This window comes from Polypterus senegalus, chromosome 3 (genome assembly GCF_016835505.1).
Source record: "Polypterus senegalus isolate Bchr_013 chromosome 3, ASM1683550v1, whole genome shotgun sequence".
Lineage (NCBI taxonomy): Eukaryota > Metazoa > Chordata > Cladistia > Polypteriformes > Polypteridae > Polypterus > Polypterus senegalus.
The window spans coordinates 239,250,241-239,273,647 of record NC_053156.1 but is presented as its reverse complement, the minus strand read 5'-3'; the positions used below and the strand labels follow the sequence as shown (position 1 = coordinate 239,273,647).

Sequence of the window (23,407 nt, the reverse complement as noted above, 5' to 3'; positions counted from 1 at the left end):
TAATGCCATCATTCCAAAATGCTTTTGCCTGATGTGGCTGATTTGCAGCGATGAAACAGTCACAAGCATAAAGGAGTCCAATGTGAAGCATCACTATCTTCAAACGCATGGGGCTTTCAATGAATTGTATCTAACACAGTCTGAAGACAGGAAAATTGTGGCCTTGAATGCAAGTGATGATCACAGGAGGAAAATATGCATTCACAAATCAAATTGAAACAAGCAAAAGGTGCTTCCATCCAGACCACATGAATACTAGCTACGCATAATAAAGCCTGATGCAGAAGTATTAAAAGATTGCATTTATAAGCATTTTATCAGAGCATGCTAGTGATAAATTGATAATAAGGTTACTAAATAAGTGAAAAATGTATCTCTGTCAGCTGCAACTGTTACTTGTCATGTTCATCTTTTTACACAGAATATCCAAAGTCAGGTGGAAGCTAATGTTAGTCAGGCTGATCATATGTCTATAGCCATTGATGAATCAACAGAGAGCCTATCTGTGTCACAATTGCGTGTTTATGTCCAATATTTCAAACAGAATTCAGAAAGAAACTGTAGGCATGAGCAGGGGGTTGAGGGTGCATGAGTGCTGCTTTCAAGTTGCTTTGGCCCATTACTTTTCAAGGGGAACCTTTCTGCTCATTAAATTTCTAGGTGCTGACTTTATAATCAAACTGGCAAATGTGTAGTGATTATTTATCTTGTTGTGAACTGTAAGGTATGGACTCTAAAAGCAAAGTAGCAAAAGCAGAGAGAATTATTTCATTTCACTACAAATTCTCTGTCCTGCTTTGTATGCCTTGTTAACATGAATTCACCATCTGTCCCTTTCAAACTCTTTGCACAAACTTGATTTTATATATGCCCATTGTTAATAGATTTCACATAATTTTAATAAAGCTGCAAAAAATATGTTGGAAGATGCCTTTGATCAGTTGATAATTTGTTTTAAATAAGAAAAGTTGCAAATACCTAAAATAGGGGTCAGCAACCTTTCAGCGGTGTCATGCCGCCCCTATGTTACAATGTTATTTCATGTGCCACCATAATTCTACTAGTTTTATTATAAAATTCTACCAATTTTGTTAGGAGTGTATACTTTTGAAGTCCATTATAACCGGATCTTATATTATTGGTCATTCAATATCTTAAAATACAGTCAACCCTTGTTTATCGCGGTTAATCCGTCCCAGACTCTGCCGCGATAAATGAATTTCCGCGAAGTAGGAATACTTTCACAGTTAGAGCATAGGAAACCTGTTTATAACCTTCTAAATACATTTTCAAACGTTATTAGAGCCCTCTAGACATGAAATAACACCCTTTAGTCAAATGCTTAAACTGTGCTCCATGACAAGACAGAGATGACAGTTCCGTCTCACAAATGCAAACATATCTTCCTCTTCAAAGGAGTGTGCGTCAGGAGCATAGAATGTCAGAGAGAGACAGAGAGAGAGAGAGAGAAAGAGAAAAGCAAACAATCAAAAATCAATATGTGTTGTTTGGGCTTTCAAGTATGCGAAGCACCGCACGGGAAGCATATCATATATCATTGAGGAGTTTTATTTAATATGTTATACATGCTCTGATTGGGTAGCTTCCCAGCTATCTTGCAATAGCGTCCCTTGTATGAAATCAACTGGGCAAAGCAACTGAGGAAGCATGTACCATAAATTAAAAGACCCATTGTCCGCAGAAATCTGCGAACCAGCAAAAAATCTGTGATATATATTTAGATATGCGTACATTTAAAATCCGCTTTAGAGTGAAGCCGCGAAAGTCGAAGCGCGATATAGCGGGGGATCACTGTACATAGAATCATATATGAAAAGAATGTTTTGTCAAATATTTCTATAACTACATTCGATGACTTTATTTTGGTTCCAATTATTTGACTAAAATAAGTAGTTTGTTTCTTAAAGCCATTAATAGCCATTTTTATAGCTTCACTTTTCTCATCAGAGTTTTTAAACGTAGACTGATGTTTAGTTTAATAACTTCTTTGTACACTTCACGTACGACACGCAATATTTTCACAGCATAACACACACACAGCATGATCCTTTCGTTGTAAAAATCCATATTCATTCATCTAGGAGTCTTGAAAAGAGCGAACATCAAGTTTTGGTCTTTTAGGAGACATTTTAAGCCAGTATATTACTTAATAATAACAAGAGGTTTGTTTTAACGTACCACGGCCTGTACTGAACGCATGGTTTCCCTTTACTGTGAGTTACATGCGCCAAACGTCAGTGGGGGATGTGGAACGCGAACACATACACTGTAATTAAAATATAATAACAAGAAGTTTGTTTTAACGTACCACCGCCTGTACTGAACACTTGGTTTCCATTTAAATGTGAATGGCATACGGAACACAAAGGTGAGGGTACAAATGCATGTGCTGTAATTAAAATATTTTTTAACTATACAGTATTTCATTTCAATCAGAGTGCTATTGAAAATCATTCTGTGTGCCACGCTTGGCACGCGTGCCATAAGCTGCCGACCCCTGACCTAAGATATACTTTACTTTCACTTTCAGTCCCAAAAAAACAATTAAGTAATGAGAAATACTCTGTACTAAAATTTTGTATTAAAAATCTAATTAATTATTTAGGTAATTGATATTTCATTAAACTATTAATAACTCTGTTCAAAAAAATGTAACAGGACTGTATTTTTGATATCTTCAATATTCACCTTCCTTAACAGATTTAACATATTACAACAACTCGATGCATAAACACAAGCAATGGTTAGTAGCCCTTGGAAGAATCATTGATAGGGACCCAGACTAACTTGCACTGTTGGCCTTGGGGGACTCCCAGTAAAGTACTCAAACCTCCTCAGAGGAACTTCCATCTTCAGGAGCTCTCCTCACTGATCTATCTGCTTTCTCATTATTTTCCAGTCAAATATGCCATGTCAACACCCATACCAATTCCTATCTGCATAAATTTTTCCTCACAGGTCATTATCACAACAGTACATATAAATATTAATGCAAAATAAACACGCTATACATGGAATATCCACAACATTAACGAACAGCTCAATTCACTTACTAAACAAACAATACAGACTTAAAGTGAAAATGAAAATCATTGGCCAGCACTGATACACAAACATTAAGAAGTTAGCAACCTAGATTGTTCCAATACTAAGACATTTGCCGTTTTTATTTCTTTCTGTACATGTTAAATGCTGATGGAATTGAATGGATTACACTGTGCTGAGTTTATGTAGCGCTAATTAAGTTAGCAAAAGTATTCAAGAATCCTTTTGTCCAAACTATGGAGGCAACATACCCTTTTGCAATCCCCCCATTCCTGCCCCACTGTGGTACCAGGCCTGCCTTGGGGGCAGAGAAAACTTGTGCTCAGGCCACTTCTGGCCTGCTGGTCACAAATTGATGTTCCTGGGACTACAGATTTACAGAGTGTCAAACATAAACACTTAACAGACAATTGAGCTTGAATTATTTTGAAATGTAGAATCTACAGAACTGTTTAGCTGTGGAATTTCGCTTTAATCAATTCGGTATAATGAAATAGACATTACTAAATAATTAGTCTACTGAAAATGCACAAGCCTTTGTGCAGACCCGACGTGGTAAGTAGACAGGTATTATAGTTCCGGATTATTTCTCAGATATCAGACCCTTAAGCTGCTGACAGTTCTTAAGCCAACCCCTGTTTCCTACAATAAGCATGTAATCAAAGGTACTGTAGCATATTTGTTATAAGATGTCTTAAAAAGTGAATCATTTCTCTTGATATATGTTAAAGTAAAAATTAAATGTTTTTCACACTTCCACCTTCCTGGGTTTGAATGCCATGCCTAGTTACTTCTTTTTCGGAGTTTGCAAGTTCTTCCCCTGGTTTGCATGGGCTCTTCTCCCACATCCCATAGATGTGCATGTCAGTTTAATTGGTAATTTTAACTTGGCCCCACACTGAATGTAGATGTGTGAATGCGCAAGCCCTACAGTGTCAGTAGCTGCCATGTGCCTAATGCTACCTGGAGATAAAGTGGATGTGGAAATGTAATGTTATGTTCCGTTAAGGAATTTGTTTTCACAGCATGTTTTATTGACTTAAAGAACCTACTTAGAATGACTTCAAAAGTGTAAAATTCAAAACAGATAATGTGGATGTATTGTTGGATGCAGTGATTTATATTACAATCTAAATGCTTTCATGGAAACAGAGTTTTGGAAAAGAAACTCAAAAAAACACATTTTATCACAATATAGCTCTGAAGATTTTTAAAGGGTACTCCTTACTTTCATGGTATGCAACAATAAAAAACAGCTAAAACCTGATTTACCCCTCTAAGTACACTGTGATGCTGGGAAGCAAATACAGTAGACACTCAAATGAATATAAATATAAAGACATGCTTTTTTCTCTCTCCCTGAAGAAAAATGGTAGAATATTGATTTGTTTAAAAATTGGCCAGAAAAGATGTTATTTTCATGACCACAGGGTGCTTTTCCTATTGGCTATAGAAATGAAGATGCCCTACTGGAGAACATTATTTAACTTCATATCAAGCTAATTTGTGTACAGCTTGTGGCCCTTCCACAAGTGCAGGGGTCGCTGACAAGATGCAAATTAGCTTGCAGGATGAATTGACCATGAACTAACAGAAGAAATAAATGTGGAAAATAAGACAATAACAAGCAATGTTTGGAAAGAAACATCAGTTTGATTTGTGGAGTACAATGAAGGAAAGATTGCTTTGACGGTTGAGAGTACAATAAACAATGTGGACTTTTTACATGAGATGTAGGTGTATCACAAGGTTGTTCAGTCTTTTTAGATGAAAACATTAGTATATATTCAATGGCAGAATTATGAGAATAATACTCAATTGAAGGGCAGCATGCTAGCACAGCTACAGGAAATTCAGTTTCAATCCCTGACCTGATTACTTTCAGTATGGAGATTGCATGCTCTCTTTGTGCTTGCAATAATTTTTCCGCAAGTACTGCAGATTTCCTCACACATTCTAAATATGGATGATAGGTTAATTGGTGGCTTCGAAATGGCTCTGTCTGGAAGTGTGCATGGATGTGACAAGCAACATCTTCTTGGTTGAATCCTACTCTGTGGGTGGTTGGACTCAAATCCTTGTGATCCTGTATAAGAAAAACAGCTATATATAATGGATGGAAATTGTTGACAGCCAAGTTATAGATAAAGAAAGCATTTAAATGTACTGATGGATTCATGACAATTTTAATTACTTAGAACCTCAACCTACATTTAAACCTTCTAGAGCAGAAAATCATAAGCTAGACCGAAAGAATTTAAAAAGTCTTGAACAGAGACTTCTAAATACTGTGCATAAGCCTTCTTGTGAAAAGAAGTACAAATATTTTAAATACTATAGTTAGGAATGGTGCTGTTGTTTAGTGACTTATCAAATCATTTATTTCCTGTACCGCTTTTCCATTATTTCCTTGGGCTGCATCTCCATCTGCCTTGAGGGGGCCGACCCTTCAATTAGATTGCGCTGTGAGCCTGCCAGCCCTGTTACTTGCATTGCTACTCCTAGCTGTCAGCCAGTCGTCGCCTAGACTTTCCTTTATTTATTTATTTATTTCTGATAGTCTAGTGCAGTAAGATAGAAAAATAGCAGCAGCAATCGATGAGGATGCATTTCTTATCATTAAATCAAGAAGCCATGCCTAGCCTGACAGGCGCCCATATGTAACAACTTGGGAGTCAGTGTGCAAATATACAATAATAGAGAAATTATATTTTGGTTTGACAGATTATATTTTGTCTCTGAATGGAGGACCCCAATCACCTTGCAGAGAATAAACAGACTGAGCCATACACACACAGTATCTGTTTACTATGGTACCCTTTTGTAGATTTAGGCCAAACAATTGAATAAATGACTTTTTGAAGGTTACACTGGAAGTTCAAAGACTGCTCTGAAGAATGAGCTGGGATCCTCTTGCTTCAGAGCCCTTTTCTTTAACCCCTAGGGCAGGCTGGCGCCTCTTGTCATTTACTCATATATTAAGGGACTTGCCTACTTCCACTTTGCTCACTAATCCCCTAATTCAAGATGGCCTATGAGATTATATGAATTACCTTTCTGTTTTCCAATGTTCTCAATGAGCCTGTTGAAATGTGATTGTCATGTTTTGTCACAATCCTGGTGACAGGAAAACGGAAAAGGCATAACATGGTACACAATTCTAACGTGCACCTATAGGATTATGAACTCTGGGTTTAGAAATTAGGTGTATGCAAAGAACTTATGTGTAACTAAATTAAATAAAATAATTGTTAGAATTGTATCCATGGGAGAAGATGGAACATAATTATCTTAACAGTTCAAGCTGTGCTTGATCAGTTTGTGCTGCGGAAAGATATGTCTAATAGGTTGAGTCCATTTGTAGCTTTTTTTGAGCACATTTAATGTTATAGATAGAAAGTATCACAGTTTGAAACACATTCCTAGCAAAATGTTACTTTTACAGAATATTTAACTTGTATTTTGATCAACTGTTAAAATTAAGAATTATATAAGCTGAAATAACCCTATGATATAGGTGACTTTTTAGACATAACCCTGGCTTGGCAGACTAATAGGCTAAGGGATAAAAACGACATGCTGTCTGCACTCTGTAATGCAAAATTTCTATAAGAAAAGCAGTGTAATTGCTTTAAAAAAAATCATATTTATTACTTTGCTCTGTCAGAGACTGTCTTTGTAATCACTCTTCTTGTTTTGTGTGGGCTGTGCCAGGCTTCCTCATTTTCTACAGTTCATCAATACACAACTGATTTGAGGCTGAGCTGTATAATAATAAGCCTTTCAGCAACCGGGCCCGACACTTGCCTTGTAATTAAGGCCTTGATGGTTGATGGCAAATGAAAGAAAATGGCCTTGTTCTCAATTCCAGTGGCTGATTGCCGGTTCACGTTTTCACCTGAGTTTTCGACCCATTCTGCATTGTGCACATGATTGCTGGAGTGTGAGTAATTGCAGTACTGGCAGATGACATTTTCATGAAGCATACTCCGTGCTGCTCCAGAGGGAATTTGTACAATTTATGACTGGGAAGCTCATCAAATGCGGATTTAGGAAATGCCTGCGTATAAAATGGAAGAGCGCAACCAAATAGCCTTGGTTTTTCTTTTGACATTTACTTTTTGAGATGAACAAAAAAACAATCTTTACCATAAAATTAATGCTCATTAAATTGTAAGAGAAATGCTAATAACTGCCTCCTTTATAATGAAACAAAAATAGTCCCAGGTTGTTTTCTGTGTGCCAAAGAATGTGCATCATTTCAAATAATTAGCTGCTTTGCTCCTACATTTGTTTACTACATAAGTAAACAAAAATAAGCCGAATGTAAAGTGCATGGTCCATATTGTGTGCTGCTGTGTTACATAAAGTGGCTCTTTAACAAGGAACTGCCTTTGCTGCTACTGCAGTTTACATTTTAAAATTTCAATATTGTTGTCCTCGCATTTTTTGAAAGCAGAGCATCCTTGTTTGTTCATTGAGGAAAATACACAGTAAATCTGCAGGATGAGCCAATTATTATAAAATCAGACTTGATGTTAATCTGCTTTATTTGGGCAGCATGTGTAGTAAAACTGCGACTGTCCTTTAATCATTCTGCCTTATCTGTGTGATGCACCTCAGTACAATCAGATCAAAATACAAGTGCCAGCATCAGGTTTGCTGAAGCTGGATCAGAGTTTCTTTTGCATATGCAATAAAGCGGGCGGTCTAGGGGATTTGCCAGCGTCTTTTAACTTTGTGCCGTTGTAGATAGACCATTGGCATGATGGAACAGAGATTACACAAAGATGAATCATTAGTTCATTGATTTCTCATCACAGCACTTTAATAATTACCTTGGCTTTGGTGTTAGTTATGCATCATATATACTGCCTTTTATTGTCTACATAAAGAAAAACAAAGTCCATTTTTTAAAAATGCAGTAAACCTAAAACCAGATCCCAATGTAATGTTCAGTATATAAAATATAAGTTTGCTGATTTTGTTTATTCCCTTTTGTTCAGATATTTTTATGGTTTATCAATCAGATGTCTCTTGTATGATATCGTACTGTATTTCAAAATACGATTTCATTTTTGCTAAATTTTAAATTGGCAGGCACTGTGGTGCAGTGGTTAAGGCTTTGGACTTCAAACACTGAGCTTGTTTGTTCAAATCCTGCTACTGACACTGGGTAACTATGAGTAACTCACTTGACCTGCCTGTGCTCCAGTTAGAAAACCAAAAGAAATGTAACCAATGTTATCATAAATGTTTTAAGTCACCTTGGATAAAAGTGTCATCCAAACAAGTAAATGTAATATGAATATAGTTTTGACTTAAAATGTGTTGTTACTTTACAAGAGTTGTCATTAATTACTTTGATGTAACCATCCCCACTCTAAGCAAGTGTTTATAACTATGCACATGTTCAACCTGGAGCCGTATCTGTTAAAAAAGAGAATCTTTATCCTTACAGTATACATACATTTATGCCAAAAAATACAACTCTGTTCCAAAACAAGAGCACAGATTTAGCAAGTGCTTTTTTGGCAGTGTATTCTAATTTTATGGAAATAAGTGTTTGTCTGATTTCTGCTCAGATAGTGTGCTTATGAATAATGCATGATACCAGGGTTGCTGTTACAAGTCGCTGGTTATTGTCACTAGCTGTGGAACTGAAGTGGAAGATCCACTGCAAAGACATTCAGTTCAATCTGATGATGTAGCACTTCATCAAAAACAAATGCATAAACTCACAACAGACTCAGCTATGTGTCTCTAACTTGATGCTTTATATTTGTAACAAAAGGACTAAAATATTGTGTCTTCAGTATGCATTTTAATAGATTGTTGATGTTTTCAGAATTAAAATACACATTATACCATTAAAATGAAATCAATAATTCAGAGTGTAGCCCCGAAATAAATACCCATTATGGAGTCATACGTGTCCAGTGCCTGCCACGGAAGCTTCAGGCTTAGGACAGTAATCATCCCTAAACTAGATTCAAGTCCATTTCAGGGCACACAACCACACTTGGTCTTATACGGCCAGTTTGGAGTGGCCCATTAACCTACTAAATGTGTCTCTGGGATGTGGGAGAAAATGGGAATATGCTGCATGAAGAAAGAAAGATTAAAATAAGTAGAATATGCAAGCTCTATATAGACAGTGACCAGATTAGAGATAGAACCTGTGACCCAGTAACTGTGGGGCAGAAATACTGGCAACTCTGATCTTTGACACTGAACAATTCTTAATGAACACATACAGTATGCAATTATTAAGCTGCCTTTAATTAAGAAACTAGGTAAAATGATGATATGCACATACAGTAAATAATATGTATTATACACTTGTAACATGCAAGCTGGGATCTCATTAAATTTTCTATACAAGACAATAATCTGAAACTTGAACTGCATCAATTCCTGAATGTGCATCCACACCCTTTTGGTTTGCACTAATAACCCATTCTGTGATTAAGATTAACCACATATTATACAATTCTGAACATAGCTGCAAGTATATAACATAAACATTTTAGACTAGAACACCAATGTGAATTGTAATCTTCACAGACGCTTTCAGACCCTTTACCTCCCGTTCTGGAATTTATGTTGACAAAACCTTTTACTGACAGTATCAGGTGCAAAGCCAAGCCTAGACTAGATGAGATACCAGCCCACCGTGTGGTCTGCTTACACAGATATCGACATTCGCACTCACAGCATTCCTGTGATGTTAAATTCAAAGTGGTTTCTGAAAGTCACAAGGAGTGCAACCAGTTTGCTGTATTGGTACCCACCTGTGTGCATGTGTAACTTTTTTATATACAGTATATGAAATCAATAATTTGGATTGTAGCCCCGATATATATATATATATATATATATATATATATATATATATATATATATATATATATATACTGTATATTTCTTGTAGCTTTTTAGAGCTACCTTGTGACTTTCTGCTGCTTGCTTACTGCCCAAAGGATTACATTTACATTTTTTTTTTTTCACATATAGTTATACATCGAAGCTGTGTTTTTTTTAGCCATGGAGCCGATGCATTTTCAAATTATATACTTATGGATACAAATTGTAAAAAACTATACCTTTTATGACTTTTAATTTTGTTATTATTTGAATGCACCATAAAAATGAGGAAATCTATAATACAGCAAGAGAATCTCCAGCAGTAGATATCATCCACCTACTCCAACAAAGAAACACCCACTGTACTGTATGAAATGTACTGTATAAAACAAAAAACATTTTAATCATAGTGAAATACACTCATTTATAATTATTATACAAACATATACAAAAAAATGAAACACAAGTAAATGTATTTATTGTTTTAATGCTTATTAATGCTTTTTTATAGGTAATGTTAACTAATACACAACAGGATATGTTAGTTTGTTTGAATAATTTAAGACTGAACAATATAAAATATCAAAAACATTTGAGAATTCAGAAATGTAACGAATACATTTGCCCTTTTTAATCCATTGCTTATAATATACACTATTGATAACAATCTGAAAAATACTCTAACGGCTTTGCTATATTTCTAATTCTGAGGTAGCAGCCATGTGCTATTAGAGGATTTATGGTAGTGCCGAGCTGCTGTAGCTGCTTAGTTTAGCTGATTATAAGCAGCGTGGCAAGCCCCTAAGGGTACCTTCATTTTTCCGACACACTCCACTGCTGCCCTATTAACACTTCGTCTGTTATCTCCGTACACTTGTTTTAATTAGTATCATTGAATTTGGAGCTGAACATAGAAAAAAATGCAATGGTTCAAAAAGCCCAAATGCATCTTTTTAAGCTGCCTTTCCTTTTAAACTCTTTTTATTTTCATTTATAGCAACAATTTCCTTGCCACCCTGCAGCCTGAGATAAGCCATGCTTACGTTTCTGCTTTGCCGCACTCATTCATTAATGCAATTTTTAACCATTAGAAATCCAGATTGAATGGTGCTGTCAGGTTGTGCCTGTATTTTTTAAGAAAAACAGTTAATTGTCATGAATTGTAGCAACTGCAAAGTATTATTTTATCTATATTATTGAATATCCTTTTGGCATGTAATGAACTGTTTTGAAGAGCAAGGAAATGTACCTGATGGTTTTTAAAGGATGACATTTAAAGTCATCCCACGATCTAGCATTGGGTCTTCATGTGATAATCAATGCCGTAATCTTACCCTTGCTCTTTGTGCTAATAATATAATTCTAGTTGCTTCAAGAGCTGTCACTCTCAAAGTTGATACTTTTTCTTTTTAAGCAGCAATTGTCCTTACTCACTATGATTTTTTATTGTCATGTTTGGCTGTTTTAGCTGCCATTGCATAAAGAATGGTTCACAATTTAATTCCTGACATAATGATTTAAGAATAATGCTAATGCTATGACAAATGATCATCGTTGGTGTAGCTGAGCACTGATCTGCCATCTACATATTTTGTTTGTTTTTCTCATTGCATTCATGACTCTTTTCTGGTTACATTAATGCACATTTATTGTATTTTTTTTTTTTTTGCTTTGTAGAAAATGAATTTGGAGGAAAATTGGTGAAGCTTTTACAGCAGAGCAACAATTGCCATTGCAGCCTGAGCAGAATAAGGTCTGGACCAAAGAGCAATTACACCCCCAAACGACTCCAGGTACATCTCACCTAAATATAGCTCTCTCCTGAGACTGTTGACAGCACTTCATTTTCTTCAGTGCCTTTCCCTTTTTTCTGTCCCCATCTGCCGCTATGTTCTTATCAGCCTAGCTCTTCATACTTATTTGAATATGCTTAAGAGGAGTTTATTTATGTTCACTTTTTCTGGGTGATGCAAGGGGTTGAATAGCATTTTGAAAGCAAAAATATTTAATGCTTTTGCAATTTTAGGTGTGATCTTTTTTATAATACAAAAGTAGCTTCTAGTCACTTAATCCTTGAGACCAAGGTAAGGTGACTATACAGAAAGCCATACTTGTTTTATTCTCTCAGAAAATCAGGGTGGCCTTGTTCAAGTATTTACTGGAACAGAATCCTTGAACAGAGATAATAAAATGTCCGCTAGTGTACAAACTAAATCAACAACTCAACAATTTTTACACAAAGGTATGTTGATTTTGAATTTTAATTGAGTAATATTGTTGCTATACTACATATACTGTGCATACATATGTGAATTTAGGGCAGACTGTAGTTGGCTGTTGAGATGCATAAGATGAAGATACTTGAAAGCTATATCATGACAAATTCAAGAATACACTGCGCACTACATACTGGCTGAATGTGCCAAATGACACTTCTGGATTTTGAAGTTTTATTTCATATTGTGAAATATTAAACAGAAACATGTTGATTTTGCTTCCATTGCATCTTGTACTTTCTCTTTGTTTTTATGGATGCTAATTCACCCATTATAAATTAAAGCAATATATTATTTTTGTTATTTAAACATCAAAAACAAATGGCTTTTTCTAATGAATGTGATTCTAATTGTCTTAAATAAACAACAGATATTTTATGGTAACAGAATGTATGAGGAGAGGAGTATGTGTTAATAAGTGAATACAGTCACAAATAATTGTACAGGACGTCCAACCAAATGGGCAACATGGTGTGCTTCGTTTTGTCTGTTGAGGGTGGCCCACAAGTTAGGGCAAGGTTTTGCTCTTTTCCGTGCATATTTTTGTCTTCTAATGGTACGCAGTGCAATTTTGGGAGCAATATTGTCCTGTAATTAATGGGAATAAGTGATGGAATCAAAATCAGGCCAAGAATATATGGGAATGGGTGGCTGTTGTGTATTTACTTATACTGATAATGATATCATAATATAGTTGTACACCCTTTTCTCTTCTAATCTATTACATTATTGATTATTTTTTATGATTGATGCTAGTTAATATGAGTACTATAATCCAGACAACAGAACTGAATATGATTTCCAAAAAAATGACTATTGTAGAAGTAGGGGAAGCATGATGAAAGATTCATCCAAGCTGGAAGAAGCTTCTTTACAGATGATTAAACCTGTCTTTCTTAGTGATGACATGCCTGCTGTCTGCTTTCAGGTTCTTTTTGTTACGCCCCCTCCTCTGCTGACAGCATCTTTTGCTGCTGGGCGTTGATAATTAATCAGTCAGGTACTTCAGCAAGACTTGCATGATTACTAATCGATCTGTCATTGAGGGCTTTGTTTTTTAGTGTCCTGGAATTGTCCGTGTGTGTGATTACTCATGTTTTGGACCTTTGCTGTCATTGCTTTCATAGCTAAACTTTGCCTACCTAGTCTCTGCTTATGCATGCACCAACTCTTGCTTTACCTAATAAAATGCCTTCATCTTTATTGGAAATGCCTGCTTCTTGGTTTCTAGTTATCCATAAACAATGCATACTATGGCTTCTCTTAACCCCTGGACTTCAAGAGACCTCCGCGTTTATGAAACACTTGCAACACCTTACAGATGAACATGGACATTAAAGAAGTGGTGAAGGTCTGTTACAGAGGATGTAAGGTTCTGGCACCATGACAACATGATTGAGACTTGATGAATGATTTTTCAGGATTCCATGATGTTCTCAGCCATATTTGTCTGTTGTAGGTGGCATCTGTATTCAATGAGGATATTTACTGAACTGGCAAAAACTCTACTATAACAAGTCATATCTTTAATATGCTTCAAGAAATGTTAAGAAGAACCAGATTTGTGTTTGTTGTGTTACCTTCTGTTTATAGTTTTATTTATGAGTCTCTGAATTTTAATTTTAGAGAAAAGATTAGCCTCTTTGCAACGGTCACCTTAGACATTTTTTGTTGAGTTAAACCTGCCCTCCATTTTGACCAAAAAGTGTAAAAATTCCCCACCTTATTATGTTTATAAAATTGGTCAGGTATACTCATGGGAGCTGGCATAATGAACACCCATGGACCTAAACAGCCCTCTTATCTGACCTTTATGGAGCTAGCCACAAAATTATATATTTATTTTTCAAAAATAGAAAAGCTTTCTGAATTTTTAAGCTTAACAAAGGTGTGTGAAACTAGAGTCGCATGAAAATACAGGCAACAGATGGGTGAATACGGTAATAATGGAAATCTACATAAGTTAGCCTACATAAGATATTTCACTTTTTAAAGCAAGCAATTGGCACAACAACCCATTGCCAAACTGTACCAAAGATAACATATGTGCTTACTATACATCATCAGTGAAAGGAATAATTGGGAAAATGGTACCAGGGTCTTTAATGGAGTAGATTAGTATATGTCAGGTGAAGTGAGCATTGCAAAGAAATCGATAGAAGGCTTTTTCTCCTTGTCCTCCTTCCCCACCTCTTCCATTGTAGAAGACCACAAGTTTATTAATAAAGACCCAGGTAGAAATAATATCATGCATTATTTGAAAAGAAGTAAGTAAATATTTACATTGAGATCAAAATATTTCATTATCAATATGTTAATAGAACAGCAATTTTTCTATGGATTGCAACAAATTATCTATGCACGGCACAGATTTAATTTGCTCTCCAAAATGTTTCTTTGAATAATTTTTAATGGAGGGACAGGCCAGTGGAAAATCTGTGCAACATTTTCCTAGGGGCCTACTGAAACAAAGAAAAAATGTTAAATGCAGGAAATTTTTAATGATTTATCAGGATGCCATTAGTACAGTACTGGGTTTCGCTATGCTTAAAAGTTTTTTTAATATATTTTCAGTACAGTTATTTTTATGATTAACGGTGTCCTGATTTAGTGTATTTAGTTCATTTAAAAGCAACTATTGTTTCAGATTGTTATTCTTTCTCATGAATGCATTTTTGCAGTGCCCGACATACAATCTTGAGTTTAATTTCTGAAACCAAAAAATGCTGCATTCACACTGCAGCTTGATTCTCATTTTTTCAGTTCTGTTTGACACTGATCTGATAAGATTTACTTTACCAATCCAAACTCATCCCACTGTACTCTCTCCAGTCCTATCGCTTGTGCTGTGGGCCAGATGTTTCTATATACAGAACACCAGCAGTGATATACAATATATGCTGAAACCAACAGCTATGGATTTTGTTTCCTTTTCTTTTTTTAAACTTTAATTGAATGTATTTAAAGCTTGTAACATCCCATACAATCAAGTCAAACTTAACAAAACTAAATTCAATTCAACCCCCACTCATGAGAAAGAGAAAAAGGCCAACAGCCAGAGTAAAACATTTTAGAGTAGTAAAGAGAGAAAGGAGTCTTTCTCCCCAATATAAGTGCTTAATTTAAAATATTATTGATTAGATGCTGCCAGGGTTTAAAAAAGTTTTGAAGAGATCCTCTAAAAGATAATTAGATTTTTCCAGTTTCAAATAGTATATAACATCAGTTACCCAATGACTTAAAAGAGGTGGGTTAGGATTCTGCCAGTTGAACAAAATAAGTCTACATGCCAGTAGTGTAGTAAAGGCAATTAGTTTGTTTGTCCTTCTCCACTTTAAGTCCATCTGGAGGTACCCGAAACATAGCTGTTAGTGGATTGGGAGGGATTGTGACATCAAGGCTGTCTGAAAGGCAATTCAAATTTTTTGTGTAGAATGTTAATTTGGTACACACCCAAAACATGTGGCTTGGTGAAGCTGTAGCTTGATTGCAATGTTTGCAGTTTGGATCTTGCCCAGGAAACATTTTGGACAATTTTAAACAAGATAAAATTGCTTGATAAAAAAAAGTAAAGTTGAATAAGTGAATGCTTTGCGCATATGGAACTAGAGTGAATTCTGTACATGGCTGCCTTCCACTCCTTTTCTGAAATGTTGAGTGAGAGATCCTTTTCCCACTGTACTTTGGGAGCTTTAAAAGGAAGGGACGTTAAAATGGTTTTATATATTATAAAAATGCTGTCTGAGTCTTTGGGACTGATCAATATCACTTCTGGAACAGAAATAGGTGGGATGTGAGGAAAATTGGGCTGATTTTGTTTAGCAAAGTTTCTAACTTGGAGATGATGGAAAATTTGTGTTGATGGGAAACTAAATTTACAGTGTAAATGTAGATGGGATGCAAAGACATTATTTATATACAAATCTCTAAATGATTTAATCCAATAAGTTTTCCACTCATTAAAAACTGTGTAAGTTTGAGAGGGTGGAAAAAGGTGGTTATCATAGTAAAATAAAATATTTTCTAACTTGAAGTGGTTCCTATATTGATTCCATATTCTGAGTGAATGAAGGAGAATTGGGTTGTTGATAGATAGATAGATAGATAGATAGATAGATAGATAGATAGATATGATAGATAGATAGATAGATAGATAGATAGATAGATAGAGTCGCAATGGGAGAGGAATGATCAGTGGATGCATTGGATTCTTCATGATTGACTGGAGCCTGCCTAGCGCCCATTGAGGTATCCCTGTTCTTTATGCTGACTCCCCAGCACACCACTGCGTAGAAGAGAACGCTCGCCTCAACCATCTGATAGAACATCTGCAGCATCTTATTGCAGATGTTGAAGGATGCCAGCCTTCTATGGAAGTATAGTCGGCTCTGTCCTATCTTGCACAGAGCATCAGTATTGGCAGTCCAATCCAATTTATCATCCAGCTGCACTCCCAGGTATTTATAGGTCTGCACTCTCTGCACATAGTCACCTCTGATAATCACAGGGTCCGGGAGGGGCCTGGGCCTCCTAAAATCCACCACCAGCTCCTTGGTTTTGCTGGTGTTCAGGTGTAGGTGGTTTGAGTCGCACCATTTAACAAAGTCCTTGATTAGGTTCCTATACTCCTCCTCCTGCCCACTCCTGATGCAGCCCACGATAGCAGTGTCATCAGTGAACTTTTGCATGTGGCAGGACTCCGAATTGTATTGGAAGTCCGATGTATATATGCTGAACAGGACTGGAGAAAGCACAGTCCCCTGCAGCGATCCTGTGCTGCTGACCACAATGCCAGACCTGCAGTTCCCGAGACGCACATACTGAGGTCTATCTATAAGATAGTCCATAATCCATGCCACGAGGTATGAATCTATTCCCATGTCTGTCGGCTTGTCCCTAAGGAGCAGAGGTTGGATGGTGTTGAAGGCGCTAGAGAAGTCCAGAAACACTGCCTCTGTCCAAGTGGGAGAGGGATCGGTGTAGCATATAGATGATGGCGTCCTCTGCTCCCACCTTCTCCTGGTATGAAAACTGCAGAGCGGACCTGTGGCCTCATGTGGTGAAGCAGCAGCCACTCCATGGTCTTCATCACATGTGACTTCAAAGCGACAGGCCGGAAATCATTCAGCTCACCAGGACGTGATAACTTTGGGACTTGGGTGATGCAAGATGTTTTCCAAAGCCTCGGGACTCTCCCCTGTTCCAAGCTCAGGTTGAAGATGCGCTATAGAGGACTCCCCAGCTCCAACGCACAGGCCTTCAGCTGTCATGGTGATACTCCTTCTGGACCCATTGCTTTGATGGCACTAAGTCTCCTCAGCTCTCTGCTTACCTGGGCTGCTGTAAGTGTGGGGGGTTACTCTCTCCTATGCTGGTATCAGCAGAAGGATGGGTGGAGGATGCAGTACTCTGAGGTGAGAGAGTGTTAGAGTGGTCAAACCTGTTAAAGAAGTTGTTCATCAGGTTTGCTCTCTCCATGTCTCTTTCGATGGTGACACCCCGCTTCGAGCTGCAGCCATTGATGATCTGCATCTCATCCCACACTTCCTTCATGCTGTTATTCTGCAACTTCTGCTCCAGCTTTCTCCTGTACTGCTCCTTCGCCTCCCTGGGCTGGACTAGGAGTTCCTTCAGCATGCGCTTGAGTTCATGCTGATCACCGTCTTTAAAAGCCCTTTTCTTCTGGTTCAAAAGGCCCTTGATGTCACTTGTAATTCATGGCTTGTTGTTAGCATAGCAGCGTACTGTTCTTACTGGAACTACAATGTCCATACAGAAGTTGATGTAGTCAGTAGTGCAGTCAACAACCTCCTCAATGTTCTCACTATGTGACCCCTGCAGGATATCCCAGCCGGTAGTTCCAAAGCAATCTCTCCCCTGCTCTGCCTCAGGGGACCACTTCCTGAATGAGTGTGTGGTTGTAGGTAGCTCCCTCACTCTTGGTTTGTAGTGAGGCTGAAGAAGAACCAGGTTATGATCTGCTTTCCCAACCACAGGCAGTGGGGTGGCGCTGTATGCATCTTTAACATTTGCATATAGTATATTGACGATGCTTTGTATTTACTGGTATACAAAGCAAGGAATATAAAGAAGTACTGCAAGATTTCATTTTGATTGCAGACCTGTGTGTGTTCATCTTTTTTTGTCAGCGTCCAGGTTTGTATAGCTTGTATGTTTGCCGCCCAGTAATAAAATTGAACTTTAGGTAAAGCCATTCCTCCTTCTGATTTAGGTAGTTGTAAGGTTGCCCTTTGGATTGCATGGATATTTTGAATCCCAAATAAATGAGATTATGATTGAATCCAATTTCTTAAAAAAATATTTGTTAATGTATATGGGGATGTGTTGAAATAGAAACAGAAGCTTAGGGAAGATATTCATCTTGATAGTGTTAATTCTCCCTACTAAAGTAAGATGAAGAGTAGACCATTTATGCAGGTCTTGTTTAATTTTGTCCATACAAACAGCAAAATTTTGCTTAAAAAGAGCTTTATATTTACTTGTGATGTTTAGATATTTAAACTAATCTGCAATGATAAAAGGGAAGGTGTCCAATCTAATGCTGTTTGCTACAGAATTCACTGGAAAAAGCATACTTTTGTTCAAATTAATTATTTTTGCTAGTACAGTTAGAGCTGCAGGCACTGAATTTTGTGGGTCTGATATATACAGTACTATGTCATCTGCATATAGTGATATTTTCATTTCTAATTCTCATCCTTACCATTACAAGCTTAAAATTTGTAGACATTCTGCACTAGAGCAATGTGAAGTAATGCAGCAACCAGCATCTATTAGTATGCTTCTGTTTCACAAAATTGTTAAATTCATTTTGCACATATGGGGCACATTCAGAATAGACTGTACTCATATCAGATTTGGATCAGATGTATATCTAATTGAAGTAGTCAAAAATATCACATATGAGGCAAAAATAAAGATAGGGCAACTTTTGGCTGCAGGATGAATATAGCCTTAAAAGACTTCTTCAGACAAAGACTGCTTTTTAAAACAACAACATCCAAAAATATTAAAAATGGGAATGTCAAATCAGAGTTGTACTATAAATTATTTTTGAGGGTGGGAATCCCACCTCCATTATAACTGGGGTAGCATCAATTTTGTGTTATGCCAGTGTTCAAGGACAAGTGCTGTTTGGATTCCTGGAAATGTGTATTATGGGAATATCACTTTCTTTCAATAAAAGTTCCATTTTGTGTGAAAATCACCAGAGAGAAAAGCTGTAGTGTCAACTAAGATACTGACTATAATACTAAAGAAAGATATAACCAATTATTTTACCAAGACCTGGATGCATTGTAATATTTTACACATTTTTATAGGAGGGATATGAGTAACTCAGGGTTACTATGTGGTTTAAAATTCAACACTAGAGATGAGAGCCAACTAAGCACACTTTCAAAATATTTTGCTGAATAAGCCAGAGACACCATTACTGGATTCCCTTAGATTTTGTTTTAGACCTGAGTTTTGCTTTGACAATAGCTATTCTGGTCTGGACGAGTCTGGAAGTTTTGTCTTGAAAACAGGGCACTGTGAACTTTTTCTCACTGCTTGCTTTCATTTGCTATTGTTTATATCATCTTGTTGCTAAGAGAAAAGTGTTTTTAATAAATTAACTAGTCAGGTACTTGAATAACTGTAAATGATCGCTAGATGTATCATAATTTTGTATTTAGTATCTTGTGTCTTATTGTTTTCCGTTTCACGAATATTTGTATTCTAGGGTTTTGACCTTATATTTCATCCATCCATTATCCAACCCGCTATATACTAACTACAGGGTCACGGGGGCTGCTGTGAGGCAGACCTTATATTTCACTTATATAATTTGCTCGTTCCTTTTGTTCATTCATTGGTTACTTGTAGGCTGTGCAATAATTCATACTTTCGATCTGGCTTACCTATCTCTGTGTTATGCTTTGACTTTAGGAACTCCAACTGGTTTTCATTTGTGCCTTATATCTATTGTTGCCTGTTGACAGGAAAATATTAATATTAATTTTTAACTTACTTTGGCCTTATTCAGTGTGTTCTCTTTGATTCCTTCATTTTTGCTTTGTTTAAAACAGATTTATGAGATTTTCGCTTCTGCTTATTTTTTATCTGCTGAGACATAGCCCCTGGTTTTGCATGTGCTGCATTCAACTATTTTTGAGTATGTCCACACCTACAGCTTTGAATTTTATATTAAACATTTAACTTACTAAAATTTTCCTTGCTTTGAACATATAATCTCAGGGTGCCAGACACTCTCATCTATGAATCCACATTTTAATATTGCTACTAGCTACTGAACTACTTTCATGTTCAACAAAGTTTTCAGTTCTCAAAATAGCCTCACATTAATGAAGGGGATATACCCAAATGCTTCACTAGAGGTGAAGATCTGGAGTAGACTGGGTTGAGCGTGCCTTTACCCAACAACTTGAGTCATCTGCTCTCCAATTTATGGCCCATCCTATACATCTTAATATTCCAGTTCCATGGCATAATGCTTATGGTGATGGAATACGTGGATTGGAAGAAAGAGAAAAGCTCTGGTCTGAAAATGGAAGCTTGAGAGGTAATGATTTTTTCTGTTTTTAGCTTGATGTCACAGCAGTTTCTTGGAATATCAAACGATTTCTTAGACTGGGAGTTTATTATTTATTAATGTGGGTAGGGTTGCCTCTGAAATGTCATTTACAGGTCATATTTGTCATTAATTCAAAGTGTTGCATCCATTTTGTAGCCAGTGTCAAAGTGAATACTTTAACTTGTTCTCTTTTATGGTGAGTGTTTCAGATTAACAGAACAATTCAATTAACTCGGGTATGGTTTTAGATACCTGATGTTCAATGTGTCACAGAAAAATATACTGCACTGTACAACTGTGTCTGTTTCGTCTGGTATTAAGAAAAAGTTGCATGTTTCTTATTTTCATTTACATATGAATTTTCAAGGTTTGCCTTGCAATTTATTACGATTCCTTGATGACAGCTTGTGTTAATGCTATTGCATTTTAGGAGTGAGGCCAGTACAGTGAATCTAATGTACATTTCAAGTGTTCTGTATCAACGTGAACCTTCAGTCATAAATACATATTCTGAATGTTTGTAGTCTGTGCCTGAGGTGGTTGATGTAATAGGCAAGTACTTTAGTTTACTTTTGACAAGTGTTTCTTTTTGTGGAAGAAGTGTGATGAAGAATTAGAGTTGGCTATGTTTTGTTAAAGATGTAATTCTCTAAGAATTTTTGTTACATATTGTGGATGCATTTGTGTCCCTATTTTACGCTTGCAGAACTTAGTCACTGGTAGGTCCATCAAAGCAACCTGTAAGCCTGTAGCTGAAAAATTATATTAAAGTCACTAACAAATACGCTTTGTGTTTCAGGTGGTTGTGCAAACTGTTAGTTTCAAACAGAGTATGTTGCATGTTTTCACTGAATATTTGTCCTTTAACAAATGATGTACATTGGTAAAAAGAGCTGCCAGTTCTTGAAACTTTATGTGAAATTCCCTTAAGCTGCCTTTCTTAACATGTGTGTTCTCATAAGACTCCTGATGCCCCTTCCAGATTTAGATATCAGGTTAATTAATATTTTGAAATTTGTTTTGAGTTTGGAGAGTGTGGTCATGAATGTATCATTACATGACAAGTTAGAAGTAAGCAACTGTGACTGTGAGGACAAAAAAGAAACCGGACCTTTAAGCTAAGCAGAAGATTTGACTTTAGCTAACTCAATAATATTTTAACTGTTAACAGCAGATATACAGATGATAGACAAATCGGTGTATTGCATGACAGTTGACTGTTTTTCATAGCAGTCATAGTAAGTATTATTGAATTCATTGAAGGAATGAGTAAGTGTAGATGTTCTCATTTATTTTCATTTTAATGATCAAAATATAAATGTTAGCCTACCAATGATACTGCCCTTTCTGTCACCAGAAACAGAATCTGAAAAAAATGACTGAAAGACAGATTACAAATATGCATGACATTACAGTATTTTTTTTAAAAGTGGGCACACCTAAACTTCGAGATGTGACAGAGTGGGCTTTTTATTTGTTATATTCAGAGGTCTTTCTGGAAAATAAGACTTGTGTTTTAATGTGTTCTTGATGGCATTTTGACATAAGACAGCTTTTATTTTTATTTTTATTGAATGCCACCATATTGTAAAAAAACTATGAGGTGAATTCTACAATATGATGCAGTACTAAATTTGAATAGGTTTTGTCTTTCTTCTCCACTTGTTGTACAGCTACAAACAGTATACTGCTATACATTTTTTTTGTTTGTCTTGTTATACAATACATTTCTTTTTTTGAATTTTAGGACAGCAATTTTTATGGAAATGAATTATTGTCTGTGACTTTACCTTTCCTTTAATGTTCAGAGTATGTTGTCTCTGTTCAATAAATAACTGGATGACTCAATTTTCCCCAAAAATGTTTTGTAGTCACCTCTCACCTTCTTTCTTTCCATAAAAGATGCCCACTTATTCTTCTGTAAAAGTTAATGTGACCCAATACACTGTCGATCTTTTTACTTTGATGTCACTCCAAAATACTTGAAGTTCCCAATTGCTACTAAGCAAGCAATCACTCTTATAAAGCCTATGTTCTAAAAATCTAAAGTCAGTGGCCAACTACCTGCTTAAGAAGGATCCTTCTAGAAGACATTGTTATATAATGACTGAAAAATAAATCTGTACTATGCATTATAAAAAAATGCAGCAATGCCAACAGTCAATATAGCAAAAAGTTCTTCAAAATAGAAGAGTACTGCAGACTCATTTTTCAAATGCTAAGAATAAATAGCATAATAACTGCCTCATGCTTCACCATAAAAAACAACAAAAATAGACATCTGGCAGAATTCATAAACCTCCTCACATAAAGTTCTACAATTAAATATAGAACAGTGGACGGTTGGCAGGCTTTTCCTTCCTAACGCACTGCAATAACAACAAACTCTTGAACTGCAGTGCAATAAACCCTCTGCATTTGCTCTCTTAAGCACCTCTCCATCTTTCCATCCTAGAGCTTCTGAGGTTGCTTATTACAGTACTGAGCTACAGGGAGTCAAAGAATATCTCTGCAGTAGTGAGTCTGAATTTGCTTCACCTCAAGTAAAGTGAAATCATGGAATAGTTTGGGAACTACACCCAACTTGGCAAAATGCATT

At 36.3% G+C, this 23,407-nt stretch overlaps 1 protein-coding gene across 13 annotated transcripts in view; it reads left to right on the top strand.

Annotated features, from left to right (window-relative positions):
• LOC120526013 (myelin transcription factor 1-like protein) overlaps nucleotides 1–23,407 on the top strand; it is a 614,625-nt gene that overhangs the window by 87,457 nt on the left and 503,761 nt on the right. For all 13 annotated transcript variants that reach the window (XM_039748823.1, XM_039748819.1, XM_039748831.1 and 10 more), the window contains exon 2: nucleotides 11,611–11,726. The gene's annotated coding sequence lies outside the window, so the exon portion shown is untranslated. The remainder of the gene's footprint in view (nucleotides 1–11,610; nucleotides 11,727–23,407) is intronic.